Source organism: Gallus gallus, chromosome 5, assembly GCF_016699485.2.
Source record: "Gallus gallus isolate bGalGal1 chromosome 5, bGalGal1.mat.broiler.GRCg7b, whole genome shotgun sequence".
NCBI lineage: Eukaryota > Metazoa > Chordata > Aves > Galliformes > Phasianidae > Gallus > Gallus gallus.
This window is the reverse complement of record NC_052536.1, coordinates 55,742,087-55,757,143: the sequence shown is the minus strand read 5'-3', so window position 1 is coordinate 55,757,143 and position 15,057 is coordinate 55,742,087. Positions and strand designations below refer to the sequence as shown.

The window sequence follows — 15,057 nt, the reverse complement described above, 5'->3', positions numbered from 1 at the left end:
TTGTTGACACTTCTTGAAGGTTGCCTGTGCTCTCTGATTTGGGAATGCTGTGCCTGCTGCTGTGAGCCCTGCCTGAGAGCATGGGATGTTTCCTCCACAGCGCTTAATTGTATCTTTTATTTCCAGTTAGTTTGGAGTGGGAGCAGCGATGGTTGCACTGATCCGTGCCTGTGCTGAGCCAGGCTGCTGCTGCAGTTTGCAGAGCTGAGCGGGGACCCATGCAGTCAGGATCTGCAATTGCTCTGCAAGGTTTTTCCACACACGAACAGGAGAAGCTCCTGGGCCAGGTGCCTGTGCCTGAGCTTTGTCCTGCCTTGGTTGCCACACTGCTGCCTGTGTGCAGGAGCGCTGCACTTTAATTAGATTATATTAGAATGAATAAGTGAATCTGAATAAATGAGCTTATGGGGGCACTGTCAGGTCAGCTTAGGCCCTAAAAATAGGTGCCGGGCACAGGACAGGCTTGGTGCAATGTCTGTCTGTGCAACGACATTGAATGGAGATCGCCTGTGAATGCATAAATTCTGCTGCCTTGCTGTCTTTCTGGCCAGGATGCTCCGGCGCCTTGTTGGTATGGGAAATGCCAGAACGTGCTCAAATGTGGGTGTTCTTTAATGGCAGCCTGGTGGGATGCTGGAAGGGGAAATAACGGCTGTGGAAACTGTACTAATCCGAGGTGCTAAAGAATGCAAATCTCATGATCCTTTTTAATGCTTCCCATCTAACTAAAAAGGTGATTTTTTTAGTAAGGTTTTTAGATGCTGCTGAAACGGGGGAAAAAGAGAAAAGGTCTCTGCTGTAAGTATGTACGTGAGAGCTCTGGGAGGCTCCTTCTGGCTCTTCCTAACACAAATATGAAGAATATTGTTTCTATGTGATGCAAAGAAGTAGCTCAGGAATGTCGAGCCTTCGGTTTTGCTGTGCAGCGTCTGGGGGATGGGAGGGAGAGGAGGGGCAGGAAGGGTGAGATTTTGGGTTAATCACAAGCAAAAGAACTACTTTCTTGTACTTCTCCCCCTTGTTTTCTATAACGTGCTTTGGTTTTGTTAGCACTTCGTGTCCTACCTCGCTTATCAACGTTCACAGCTCTAAATTCCTCTTGCTGAGCAGAAGAAGCTGCAGTTTGTTCCCCTTGTCTTTCAAAGACTTATGTATAAGGGGAGCAGCCTTCTCACTTTTCGAGTTGAACTTCATCTCAGCTTGCTCTGAGGCTGCATAATAACTCAGAGAAAGTGTCTGTAAATTAGCAGCGTTGGCAAGCTACTCATTTTCCTGCCTTAATGATCCCTATTACGAATAGCGTTGTTCTCCACCAGCGGTACCGGCAAACTGCTGCTGTCACTGTCAGCTGCACAGGGCTTTCACATCCCATGCAAGCAAAACAGTAACCTCTGCAAAGTGACACTTATCACAGGGTTCTCTCAGCATGGAGGCAAAGTGCTGCTGCAAAGTCCGAGTGTTCGCAGTGATCTTATCACCAGGCAAGGTCCCATGGAGCTGTGAGTACCTCAGTGCTGGAAGCAGTGTGCAGGCTGGCACCTTCCAATGCCAGACTGCTGACCCTGCTGTCTGCTCTGCGCTGTGCTGGCTGGAGCTGCTCAGGGCTGGGTGATGCTGCAGATTGCTCCGGAGCACAGACACGTTGCTACCTGCTGCCCTTTGAGGGAAACAGCTCCGTGCTGTAGAGCTGAGGCTCTGGAACAAAGGTGCTGGTTTTCTTCAGGTTGAACGCTGAGTTGAGCATCAGGGAAAGCTTTTTTTGCTGTATCAGAGGAGGTGTTTTAGTGTTGCTCAGCAAAACGTGACTCCTCATTTTTGGACTACGTGTATTAATTGAATGGCTCTCCCCAGGCTGACTGGCGTCCAGCTCATGCAGCGTTTGCGAATGACCCAGGCAGAATGAAGCTTTGGGATTACGTGGGTGTTGAAGGCTTTTAAGGATGGTATATTTATGCCCATGATTCACGATGCTTCCAAACGTGATCCAGCTCCCATCCCGCAGAGGGGAAGTCCCTTGGTCCAGTGTCTGTAACCTCTCGCTGTGTCACAGCTACAGCAATATCAACCCAGCCTGGTTATTTTGGGCCCCTCGTTCTCTTACATCCAGCTTCCAGTCCCCACCACGAGCATTTCTTACAGCAGAAACGCTGGCTTCATTCTGCACTGCTCCTAGTTACTTTCTCCAATGTGGACTTAAAATGGCAGGCGGGGTATTCTGGGGCAGAGGCAGTTTCTAGCCCATCCTGCTCCTGCCATTGCGTGCAAAGGTGTCTTAGCTCTGCCTGCACCCCGTGTGAAGGAAGCTGCTGAGCCTGGGAGATGAAAGCATCCCCTCCTTGAGCTGTGTGGTGGTGCAGGCCATGCCATGCGTGATCCCACTGCTGTCCCTTTCTGAGGGGTGTTGCAAGGAGACTGCTGCTGGCAGGGGCACTGGGGAGGACTTGTAATCCATTTACAAGTGCGTAGCTGTCGAGGCAGATGATGACTAAGCTATTGCACAAGGTTCAGCTCTTTAGGGAGGGTGCCAGGATTGGACCAAATCATGACTGACTGATAAGAGAGCCTATAATGTCAGGCAGCTGATAACTGTGTTGTTCCTGGTTTAATCTGACCACTGCCTATGACTATTTTTATTTTTTTTTTCCCCCTCAGCCTGTTTGCTGGGGAGTTCTGAGTTGAAGATCTTCATTCAGTGAGGCCAGAACTGGCACAGCCCGGTTTGTGGGAGGAAGTGAGCAGTTCCCAAGCTCTCAAGGCGAGTGCCCGATGGCAGAAGTATTTCAGGGCTGTGACTCAGCTGCGCTCCCTGCTCCGGGTCAGGTGGATTCCTTCCTGCCCACTGCAGCTCTGTCTGAGCTCCCTGGCACACAGGGAGGTTGGAGTTTCCTGCCTTCCTGTGTAACACAAGGGAAAGTAAGGCTAGTGCCTGTGGTTTTTATATGCAATGGAGTCCCATTTTTGGAAGAAAGCCCTCTGAATGGGGATGTGGACCATGTTGCAGTATCACTTCTGCCCTTGTCGGTCTCATCCGAGAGCAGCAGGCAGAAGGACTACAGCAGATTTTGTACAGCCTTACAAAAGGCATTTTCAGTTCTGAATTGAGCAGTGCTGTGGCAGAAGGGCTCTTCCTCCTGGGCCTGGAAGGGAACTTCTCTGCCTTGTTTAACCCAGGGAGGAGGGCTCAGCACATCCTCCTCGCTGACCAGGAGGTGTCTGTGGTTCTCAGTGGGGGTGATGTTGGGAAGCTGCTAGCAAATGGAGCATGTGAGTGAATGTTGTATCCCAGCTCACACCTACTGACCTTTGCTTGTGTAAATACCTGTCGGGTGTATGTGTGGCTTACGCTGAGATGAATTGATTAAAAACTGCTGCTTTTTCACATTACCCATGCTGCCTCATTTTGTATTTGCAGCAGTGGCAGAGATCCACCAGAATCTTCACTTCTCCATATTCAGACTGACCAGAGAGGAGTTCTTGGCCTTGTTTGCTGGGAAAGTGTCCTTGCCAATGACAAGCATTGCCCAAAAGAGAGACAGAGGCAGTATCTCAAAGCCTTAGAAACTGCCAGGCTTCAGGGAGGATTTGTGGGGTGTGTTAGGATTTCTGCTTGCTAGGCACTACCTTCAGTCCTCACTTGTTACCTTCCTTTAAGGTCACTTCCATATCCCCAGCCCTTGCTACACTGCTGCTAGGATTGGGTTGCATGCTAAATTTAGTAAACCTCTTTACAGCTTAGTGTGTGTGTGTGTGTAAAAACACATTTATTTTTGTTTAAAGTAGCTTTTAATGGGTTAGAGCCTGGTACAAAATGCACAGCGGCGTGAGGCTTTCCCTGCATGGGTGGGAGCTCACAGGGTGGTTATGGGGTGATAGGTTGGCTCTCGTCTCCTCCTTGATGCACTTAAACACGTGGATTGGTGGGAGGGTTGCTGAGGCATGATTACAGCTTGCCTCGTGTGGGCTGCAGGCTGAGCCATGCACCGAGTGCCAGCTGATGGGTTCTGCTTCATAAGTTGTAAAAGCCAATGAAGATCCTGGATGAGGTGTTTTCATGCCTCACCCCCTGGTTTCCTCTTTTTTTTTTCCCCCATTCTTCCAAAGGAAGAATTTCATGGCTGTGTGTCTGGCATGCCTACTTCTAAATTGATTTCTTAATCCCCCCTCTCCATTACAGGCTGCAGGAGCAATAGAGGTGTAACCAAAGTTGGAGGCAATTAAGTTTGTATCTGTGTGATTGCTGTGAAATATTTATTAAATCCTTGCATGCCAAAGGAGGAGCAGACTGTGGGGCAGTAAAGCAAGGAGAGCGAGAACCCAGAGAAGCATGAGGGAAATGACCTAAATTACTCTGCATTTCTTTTGCTGAGCATTTCTAGGTTTCTTTTTTCATTATTTAAAGCAACCTAGCATGTTCTTAAGCCTACATGTTCGTGAAAGCTGTAGTTCACATCTGAGCATGCTGATCAGTTCAGCCGATTGCTTTGGAGTGTGTGCATGTGTAATGAGGCTGTTTGTAGGGGACGTTTCCAGGGTGTTGGGGTATTGATTTGAACTCAGAGCTCTGACAATGACAATGAAATGCAGCTTTGAGGTCACTCTTAGGAGGTTTGTCCTTATGGTCACAAGTGGAGGAAATCAGCAAACCTGTAGAGGTGCACTCTGAACTCATCTGTAGTGTGGCTCTTGTCTGCTGGGAAGCTCCCAGTGCTAGGCTGCATATGGGATTATACAGTGAACTGGTGCGTGGAACTGGGAACGCTGTGCTAATGCTCAGAGCAATGCCAGCAATCCTCAGCATTGCTCATCTATGGAATCGACGCCCACAGGAGGAAGGTGGTCAAAGAGAGCTTCACGGCATGGCTCAGGCATAACTAAAGGGCATGAAGAAGCTGTGGAGGAGCCTTTCCCCTGGTGCTGGAACAGCTTACTGTTCTACTGCAGATCTTTAAGACCATGTGCTGGAATACTGTGCTGCTTCCTGCATGTGTTGCTGTGCAGAAGTGGTCTGAGAGGTAAAAGAACGGTGTCTTGGTGCAGCTGTAGCAGTGAGGTGCCTGCAGTAACATGGTAGGTGTTTGGGGTGGGTGTGATGTGAGCCTGCAGTGCCACCCTTGAGAAATGGGTTGCCTCTTCTCTTGAAGGAGGGTGGGGAGGAACCTCAGCACTTCGCTGTCTCAGTAGAGAAATCACCCCAGTTTAGCAGCAGTTCCTTAAACTTCACACTGTGCTTTGAAATGGAGTTGAAAGTTGCACCTCATAATGCAATTTATACTTTGAAATACGCTGGAGTAATTTGTATGCTGCTGATGCTGTGTATAAGGATTGCTTCTAAAGCTTTTTGTTCCCCAACCATTTTGAAGCTTTTAACTAATATTTTCTAAGAGTATCAGCAGCTTAGCTGTGCCACTGCTATCCTGTGCTGGGTAATGCCATGCTTCAGGGCACGTGTGGAAGGAGAGCTGTGCTGGGGAGCAGCTAACCTGGCTGAGAAGTGAGTGTTGGCAATGGGATGCTACTCATCCTTTGGTGCAGATGTCTGCTGGCTCAGAAAGTCAAAGCAGCAACGCTGTGGCAAACCCATCATCAGCTTCTGTGGTGCAGTTTCTGTCCTCAGCGTACTTTGACCCATCCTCTGTGTTTGATGGATTTTATAAATACAGCGCAGGGTTTTAATCTCGCAATTGGATTTTAAATGTAATGCACAGTTTGTGATAAAATCCAGCCCTCCCTTGCAGGTGTCGTTCTTAACAACGTAACCAGGAATTAAAACTCACTGATTGCTGCTAGCAAAGGACTGCTGGGGGCCTCTTGTATCCGTCACAGCACATTCCCTGCAATCCTGGGCTCTGCTTTGCCTCTGGCTGAGCTGGGAGCAGGAGGCTGCTGGGGGACTTGGGACACGAAGGCTGCAGGCGATGCTGCTGCCACACCGAGCAGCTCGTTGCCCCGATGACTGAAAGCATATTTCCAACTTGCAGTTAAAAGTGGGTAGGAACAGGCCACGGATGCATTTGTTCCCATGCCAGCATTGTCCTCTGGCTTCAGCCCCACCCTGCGAGGTAAGACGGAAGGAAGCTGACGGGCTGGGTATGGCACTGGGGTAGTTTGGAGCAGGGGGAAGCGAGGAGAGCAAGCGGTGCCAGCTCAGGTTGTTTGAATCCTACTGCGGTTTTGTGTCTTCCTCTGCTGTGACTGCGGGATGTAGTACTGAAGGCAAAAATAGCTGTGCTGATGGAGTGCTTCCCCAGCTGTGTGCAGCAGCGCCAGGCTGGGGGGCTCCCAGGCCCTAGTTTGGAAGCTGTGCTCTGCGTGTTGATGATGCCTCTATTTATGATGCCTCTGTCAACTTGGAGGAGCTCTGACTTCTATATGTCAAGTCTGCATTCCTCCTATCACCTAACCTAAGCTGAAGCTGCTCTTCTAAAGCCGTGGGGTTGAGAACTAACTGCATTCCCCTGAGTTTTAAACTCTTGGCATGTCTGAAAATGTATCACCATTCTGTGAACTTTGGTTGCTGGAGTGCTGGAAGTTTTTTTCCCCACTTTTTTTCCAACCTGCTGTGTGTGTTATGAAGGGTGAAAAGTGCTGGTTTCACCTGCATGGTGAGCTGAAGAACTACCAAGAATTGCCAAAGCATTATCAAGGCTTAGCCTGGACGTAAGGTGTAGCAGTGGTGTTTGGTTGCTGCCTTCGGATGCTCCAATGTAGCTAGATCTGTGCCACATTCACTGTAACTTTGATGCAGCAAACACACTTTGTTTCTCTTCAGAGACAACTGAAATCCCTCCGCTGCTGAGACATGAACCTGTGCCTTATCTCGAAACTTCAGGTAGTGAGAAGAAACCACATGAAAGCATCTCAATCAGATACGATTTGCAATCACTTAAAGGTTTTGATTTCCCTCTATGAATTAACAACTTTCCTCTAACCTGTTGCCTGTTTCCAAGGTAGGGCAATCGCATTTCCCTCTAGGAATTCACATGGAGCATCCCTCTGCTGTGCCTTCTCCTTTTGTCCTCTGCTGTTCAACAAAGGGATCGTTGAGTTGCAGAAAGGTTAACGAAGCGCTTTTTGTTTTGTCCGTGGTCCAGTCTCTTTGCATAGCAGACTGAACAGAAATAATGGGAAAATCTTGCTGGTGGAATGACCGAGGTTGTCATTTTGCAGCGCCAGGATAAAGACCTGCATAAGCTTTGGGCGACCAGCAGCCTGTAGGGTGGTGATTGCAAAGCCCATTGCAGGAATGGTCAGTGTTAGTTTTTCTGCTTCTTTTGTGTTTAACAGTGTCAGAACTATGGGGATCTGAACTGTTACAGTTCAGCAGTGGCTTCATTTAAAATGGTTTTGTTACAATGAGCCTTCTGGGGCTTGGCAAGAAGGGGGAATTGTAGTCCTTAATTACAAAGTGGTGGAACAATTGCAATCGGACGGACAGGCAGCAGACCAGCAGCGTTTGTGCTGTGCCATCCTAGTGCACAAATGACCAGGGCAGGCTGCTACTGCACTGATTGGCTCTGGTCCCTTTTAGGGTGGGCATGGAAAGCTCTCGTTTTGAGTTATCACAAGGGTCCTTTGGGCTCCTGCCCTGTTGTGCTGAGCAGATCTATTCCCATGTTTGCCTCTAAGAGCTTCCAGTGGGGGCACAGAGTGCAGGGAGCACAGGATGGGAATTATATATGCTCTGTGCATATATACACGCAGAGCCTCGGGCTGCTAGGAGGGAGATGGAAGAAAGCACGTAACTCCTTGCCTGGACTCAGCCTCTCTTCCCCCCCCCCCCCCCTCCTTTGAGCTGCTGAGGCTACGTGGTGGCTGGCATACGTATGGAAGTGCATTCCCCTGTTGGGAATGTTAAAAATAAGCACTACAATTTTCCCTTTCCACATACCAAAATATATTAACGCGCTGTTGCTTTGATTAGTCATTTCCTTTTCCTTTGTTCCTCTTGCAGCAGGGTAGGGGGCTGCAGGCACATGCTTCAGCTCAGAAATTGAATGCTAAAACGATTCTCCTGGGCTCATACCTGCCTTGGCAGGGGATGACTTCTGCTCTCATCCACTAAATATGCATTTATGTCTTGGCGAAGTTGCTTTTATGGTAGTCGTACTAAAAATATCTTTGCCTGATTAATTTTCTTTATAGGGGAAAGAAGTTCTAATAGGAACAAAATTAGTGCTCTTACTATGAGTGTAATACACCCTTGCAGGAAAACGTTGGTGATGTACTGTAGGAAAACTTCCACGTTCTCTCACTTATGCTGAGGCTTCGTCTGCCTTTTACCCCATTACCTCTGCTCCCCAATTCCATGCAAGACCTTGACTGTGGGTGGAGCTTTGCCAGGCAATAGTGTGACATTGCTGGGGTGTGCACAGCCTGGCTGTGGGACTGCTTGATCGGGCGGGGGGGGGGGGGAGGGCAAAGGTTAATTGGTTCTGCTGGAGGGACTGCAGTGCTCAGCAGCCCTGCAGAGTCAGAACCTCTCTGTGGCTCCATCAGCACTGCTGCTTGTGGGACCTATGGGGTGAGTGGTTGGTTGGGAACAGCGCTCGTTGTGTGTTGGGAGAAATGCCAATGAGTGTGCTGACACGTCTGACTGCAACAGATGAGGGTTGAGTTAGGTTGTAATTAGGGGAATCAAGCAATAAATGAAGGCTGTTCTTGTTGTGCTTGGGTTGGGGCAATCCCAGGTATGTATACCCCAGGAGAACAACTTGGGTTCTTGAGGAACTCCTTGAGTTGTGCTGGGCCCCCAGCATGGGAGGGATGCAGAGCTGTTGGAGCAGGTCCAGGGAGGGCATGAAGATGCTCAGAGGGCTGGAGCACCTCTCCTACGAAGGCAGGCTGAGGGAGCTGGGGGTGTTCAGCCTGGAGAGGAGAGAAGGCTCTGGGGAGACCTCATTGCAGCCTTCTGGTACCTAAAGGCAGCTTATGAACAGGAGGAGAGTGACCTTCAATATGACAGTCTGATAGTGCTAGGATAAGATGGTGCCCCCCCCCTGCAGGTGCCTGAGGCTGTGGGGCTGTGGGAGCCCTTGAGGTGGTCACTGCTTCTGCAGGGGTCTGTGGGCAGGTAACACACCTGGGGCTCTTCCTTCAATAGTTGCACTCTCCTATATAAAAACCTGTTGTTTTTTTTTTTTCACTTTCCTAAGTGAGCCTCCCAGTTCTTGGATTCCATTCATATTTTCACAGTGATCTGCAGAGATGTTTTAAAAGAAGAAGAAAAAAAAGTTGAGCTGAAGACCTTTTCCACTTTGTTTCTGTCTCCTTATTTTACATTGATTTTTCTAAATATAAGCAAGGTATATAATGCAAGACTGTATATTTAGGTAAATTTACTGTATGCACTGGAGAAGAGCTTTCTCTCGAGCTGTTTTTCTCTGCAGATTGCTGTGAAAGCACAAGTGGAATTTGGGTACCATGGAGCTGCTGCTTGTAGCTGCTTTCCCCTGTCTGCCTGTGCTTGTGGAGGCTGAATTGGATGTGGAAGTAAAATGAATGTAGCAGCCTCAAATTGCTCAGGAGAGGATCTTAGGGTTTGTGGGTGTTTTTTTTTTTTTTCTAGCTTGGAGTTTGAGCCTTATTTGTGACCAGAGTGAGCAGCGTCATGGCTACAAGTGCTGCAGAGCTCGTTTGATCCAAGTAGAGCTCCTAGAGCCCAGCCAGGTAGGTGTGGGTGGCTCAGAAGAAATGCACTCTTGCCAGTGCAACTTCGTGCTGTGTCAGAAGAGCATTAAAGTGCATGGGTGTTAGCTTGCCTGGTAGCCTCCCAGCTGAGAGCTGCATGGTTTTGGCAGAAGCGAGCTGGGCATGATGATGTTTGCATTGTGTCAGCAGATGGAGGAGGGGATGAGGAGGGTGCAATGAGAGCTCAGCCAGGTAACGACGTGCAGCTGCAGGGCTGTGAGCAGAGGAGGTGAGTGAGGCGATGGGTGTTTATACAACAGACTGGGCAGATGTCAGAAGGCCTTTGTTGAGGTGCATAATGGCTTAAAATTTGTGTAAATGGCTTTTGTGTGTAGTAAACCCGAGCTGTTCTGGACTGTTGCATCAGCTTGGCTTGTACAAACCTCTGCTAACTTCCCCAACAGTTGATCAAAATAGCAGAACAGGCAGGCCTGCTTCTCCTTCCCATCTAGGTGCAGGGCACGCAGATTTCAGGTGCTGACCCAAGAATCCTGCCTTAAATCTGTGCCTGGCTAATCTTGCTAGTGGCCCCATGATGCTCAGGATCTGCTCTTCAGGCTGATAGAGTAAACTTGGCTTTGGCCATTAATCTGGTATGTCTATCTCTTATTTTTAGTAGATAATCCTACTCTGATATGGCTGAGAAAGAGGAGGTAATATGGCATGAGAGAGAATGTAAACCCAGGTTTGTGTTGCTTGCAGAGCCAAAGCTAAGGCTTAACTCGATGTTGGGTTTACTGTGCTGGAACAGGCTGCCCAGAAAGCTGTGGGTGTCCATCTCTGGAGGTGCCCAAGAGTGGACCCCAGGGCAGCCTGAGCTGGTGGGGGGGCAACCAGCCCATGGCAGGGGGTGGGAATGGGGGGCTGTGGGGTATCTTCCTACCTAAGCCATTCTGTGTAGCTGACAGGTGCAGCTGGCTCAGTGTGCTTGCTGGCAGGTCAGTGGCCACAAGGCTGCTCCTCTTATCCTTGGTGTTAGTGTTGCTGGCTGTGTAGCCCTTGGTGCTGTTAAACTGTACAATCTGAGGCAATGCAAGTGACAGCAAACGGGAGATACAGCTGGGGATGTTTTGGCTCTTTGGAGCTTTTGTGGTAGTGACCTTGGCTGTATTGCTGCCCAGCTTGGGATGCCGACAGAACCTCAAACTGACATTAATGTTGTGTGTTAGGAGATGGAATTTCAAGGGAAAATGTGCAACCTGGTGGGGCTGAGAATGTGTTCCTCTGGTCCTGATGGCACCCCTACCAGCTGCTGATTTTTATCCCAAATCATCCCTTTGTAAAAGTGGCAAGAAAACTTCTCTTTCTTAAGGTTTTTCAGCCCTGAGTGATAACGGTTTCTATGTACTGGTGCCAGCAACCCCAGAAGGCTTCACCAAAGGGGTCTGGGTGGGTTTGGGGTGCTGGGACAGGATTGTGCCAGCCCGCAGTGTGTGCTTCTATCTCTGTGTCAACATGAGGTTGCTCGCTCTGCTTTTGCTGAAGTTAGTTCCAAGCTGGGATATATCTCATCAGCTGCAGGGCTGCTGCAGCATTCTTTTTTTTTTCAAGGTGCTGATTCCAAAGCTATATTTAAAAAGGGTGGGAAGAAAACAAAAAGGCTTCAGTTGAAGCAAAGTTACTCTTTTCTGGAATTTAATAAATCGTGTGTTTCTGTTAACTAACATCAAGCAGCTGAGAGCAGGCAGAGCCCAACAGATGGTACAAACAGCGGCACGTTTGGAATGGAAAATATTTACCTAGAGGGTATTTGAAGTGCTGAGATCATGCTCTGCAAATGGCTTAATTGTATCAGTGTAATCAGGCGAAGAAGGGAAAGATTTATTGACAAGTCTCCTCCTCTTGCTGTTAACAGTTGGGAGGGGGTTTTGGGCACTGTTGAGCTGCACTTGAATAGATTTCCTTCCCAGGTGGGAGTTACTTTAATACCTGAATGGCTCGGTGTGTAAATACTGGTAACTAAAGCTTTCCTCTCGCTGTATAAGTCAAGCTGTCAGGGCTGTATTTAAATGAAACCTTTCAAATTTGCACTGCTGTTTGCTGTGCTTTGCTCCAGCTCTGGGTTTAGAGAGGACTTCTGCCAACAGACTGTCAGGTGTAGCTCTGGATGCAGGGTTTAATGTGAAAAAAGTGGATTGGACTTTGCCATCTGGATCAAAGCTGCAGGTCAGTTTAGATCTATGAGTTTTCTGGGTTATGGCTGCTGCTTTTGTCGCACACCTTTCAACTGTGCAGCTCAAAAGGCAACCTGAAAGAAAGTGGTGTGAGCTTACTGGGAGCTGTGCCTTTCACGCAGGTGGCAGGTGAGATACGGATGTAACATCTTATTTTTCTGCCTTTAAAATGGTGCTCAGGTATAGTTTATTCCTCACTCTATTCCTATGCTCCATTCCTCAGTCTGCTCCTTTGCAGAGCAGAGTGGTTTTGGGAAAGTGTAACCCTGGAATAGGAAGGTGGAGGACATGGCATTGCAAGGGCTCATTACCTGCTGCAATTAGTCAGGTGTTAACAAGCTTGGGGCAAGTTTGATGGGCTGAAATCCCTGCCTGCTGTGATGGCCCGGCTTTCACTGCTGCCTGCTGTTGTAGTGTCACGTTTCAGGAGCTCTGCTGCCTGCAGTGTCACGTCTCGGTGCACAGAGAACAGGTTGGTTTTTTTGTGATGTTATAGGACTGCTGTAACTAAATTAAAAAGCAAACACCTACCCCCCAAAAAAGAAACCCTTACGTTCCAACTCTGCAATTCAGTAGCAGTGCTGACATGAAATGAACCATCTCTGGGGTTTCAGGCAGCCCTTCCCCATGGTCTTTGAGCCCTGGGGTAGTCGATGCTCAGGCATTACCTGAGCTGTTCGCCCCTGCTGTATGGATGAGGAGCTGAACCTGTTGCATTTTAGAATCTCATTGCGTTTTGTTCTGTGTGTCAATTCAGGCTTAAGTTCCTTCTTCCAGTGCCTGCGTTGCTGGGTGAGCTGGTGGGAGGATGAGTTTGGGAGTGAAGCTGTTTTGGGGATGATCCTCTTTGCAGCTGGCTAATATGAAGTGTGCTGCTAACCGTGTGTGGATTAAAGGGAAAAAGTGTGAGAGCACTATCTCTGAGGAATTTATACATTGCAGCTGCTCCTCAGGGACTTCTTGCTGTGCTGCTGGTGACTGTTGAATGTGAGGGGTTTTACTGTGTCGTCTTGCCAGGCAGATGGCTGAGTTGAATGTTGTATGCTGGGTGATGAGGACAGGAAAGCTCCTTATTGCGATGGGCTGGCTGACCTCTGTGCATTATGTCTTAAATCTCTGCTGCAGGTCTCATGGAGCTGCTGCTGAGAAAATGCCTGGGGAGAAACCCCAATTAAAGGAGCTGCTGTCTTAGCTAAGACGTGTGTATCTTAAATAGCTTAGTATTCAAACTGGGACAGGGGAGGTTTAGGTTGGATATGAGGAGGAAAGTTTTCCCCCAGAGGGTGGTGACGCACTGAACAGGTTGCCCAAGGAGGCTGTGGATGCCCCATCCCTGCAGGCATTCAAGGCCAGGCTGGATGTGGCTCTGGGCAGCCTGGTCTGCTGGTTGGTGACCCTGCACATAGCAGGGGGTTGGAACTGGATGAGCATTGTGGTCCTTTTCATCCCAGGCCGTTCTATGATTCTATGATGTGATTCTATATTTCTTCCCCACGTTTAATGTTATCTTTTTAGAAGCACAAATCTCTGGAGATGACATGCATCTCAAGACCCAGGCGTTGGTAGGAGCAGTGCTTGTAACGTGCTGGGGCTAAGCTACGGGTGACTCATTAGCCAGATGGAGCTATAATTTATTTCTGTCTTTCCAAGTAAGTTAATCCCCTGGACCTAAACTGAATGAATATCCCCGTGAAATGCGGTATCGGTGCCGAGTGAAACCTGAGAGTTAAATGCAGAAAGCAGAGGGTGTGTTATGAAATCCAGACCAGTGTTAACTAGCAGAGGAAGTCAGGTGCAAGCTATAACGCTGTGCTGGCGCTCAGAAGTAGTTGCTGCAGCATGGACCCTGTTCAGGGGAACAGAAGTGCAATTCTGTTGTTAAATGCTTGATGGGAACAGTAATGGGGTCTGTGTGCAGACTGGGACAGATGCAGTTTGTTCCCCTGTCCTAGAATGAGTGCTGTGTGGGCACAGGCTGACCTGCTCCATCATTTGTGCCCTATGCTTTTCCAGGTTTGGTTTTATGCACAGATGAGTGTTTAACTGAATAACCTTAAGATTTAAAGCAGCTCAAGGTTTCTGTGCCACTTCTCAGCTCCATGGAGGGTGTGTGCAACCTGTGGTTTGACAGCTTTGGAGCTCACATGTGGAGGTTTTCAGGTTTGTGCAGCATTCACTTTTTTCAGGTTTTACAGGAAGAGCTTCTGTCCTGTTTCTTTTATTACACTAAAGGATTTTTTTCCCCTACTGATTGCTTTCTGCTTCTTCCTAGGTGGCTTGTTGAGAAATATGGGAGTATAAATGGGAATGGAGAAGTTGGTTTAGTGATTGGAGACTGCTGGAGGACAGCTGGCAGCTTTGCAAGGCAAACCCCTGCCCATTTACCCAGTAGTGAGGGTGTCACCTTGCAAAGACCTCTTGGCGAGGAGCAGGTGGTAAAGGACGTGGCTTTGGCAGCCTGCCTATGTGCTCCAGGAGGTGATGCTTAAGTGGTTGGGTTGGAAAGGACCTTAAAAGCCCACCTAGTCCCATCCCCTGCTATGAGCTGGATACCTCCCACTGGATCAGACTGCCCAGGGCCCCATGCCCCTGGCCTTAGGCACCTCCAGGGATAGTGTGGCAATTGCCTTGCTTACTCTGGGCTGGGAAGGGGAAATTGTGTGTGTGTTCCAGGAGGTCACAGCTTTAGCTTGTATACGGTGCTCGCTTTGGACTCAGAAAAAATACAGAAGAGATTTTAGCGTGACTGTGTTTAGCTAATCAGGAAGATTTGGGGCTTTCCCAGCTGCATACACACCTCTTTGGCAAATAAAACATCATCTGTCTGGGAACAAACATGCTTTGATTACAATTTTCCAAAGCATTTTGGAGGTCTGGGTAAAGCGTATAGGGACCATCAGACTTGTCTTTGTTTCCTTAACGGTGTACTGTGGCATCTTTTGGGGTTGGTGCAGCTGGAGTTAGCCAAGTGCCTGGGCTGTAGCCATGTCTGATGCATGCTGGTATGTTGCAGCTGAGCCTATGTTAAATTTCTGGCTTCTCTGGTCTCAAAATGACAACCTACTTACCCTTTTTCATCAGAGAGCAACGAGGCCCTGGCACTGCTGCCCTGTGAGCTGTGGGTGCTCATCCCTGGATGTGCCCAATGCCATGGATGGGGCCCTGAGCAGCCTGAGCTGGTGGGAGGTGTCCCTGC

The 15,057-nt window shown here is 48.7% G+C and overlaps 1 protein-coding gene across 21 annotated transcripts in view; it reads left to right on the top strand.

The window, feature by feature from the left end:
* The window catches only part of KTN1 (kinectin 1), a 70,351-nt gene that overhangs the window by 2,910 nt on the left and 52,384 nt on the right, over positions 1-15,057 (top strand). For 3 of the 21 annotated variants that reach the window (XM_040700728.2, XM_040700723.2, XM_015287306.4), the window contains exon 2: positions 9,566-9,666. The exons of 14 other annotated variants lie outside the window; for them this stretch is intronic. The gene's annotated coding sequence lies outside the window, so the exon portion shown is untranslated. Of the gene's footprint in view, positions 1-8,466; positions 8,522-9,565; positions 9,667-10,303; positions 10,373-15,057 lie in introns of those variants that run through there. 4 more of the 21 variants (XM_040700724.2, XM_040700721.2, XM_046941487.1 and 1 more) reach the window with 3 other exon arrangements.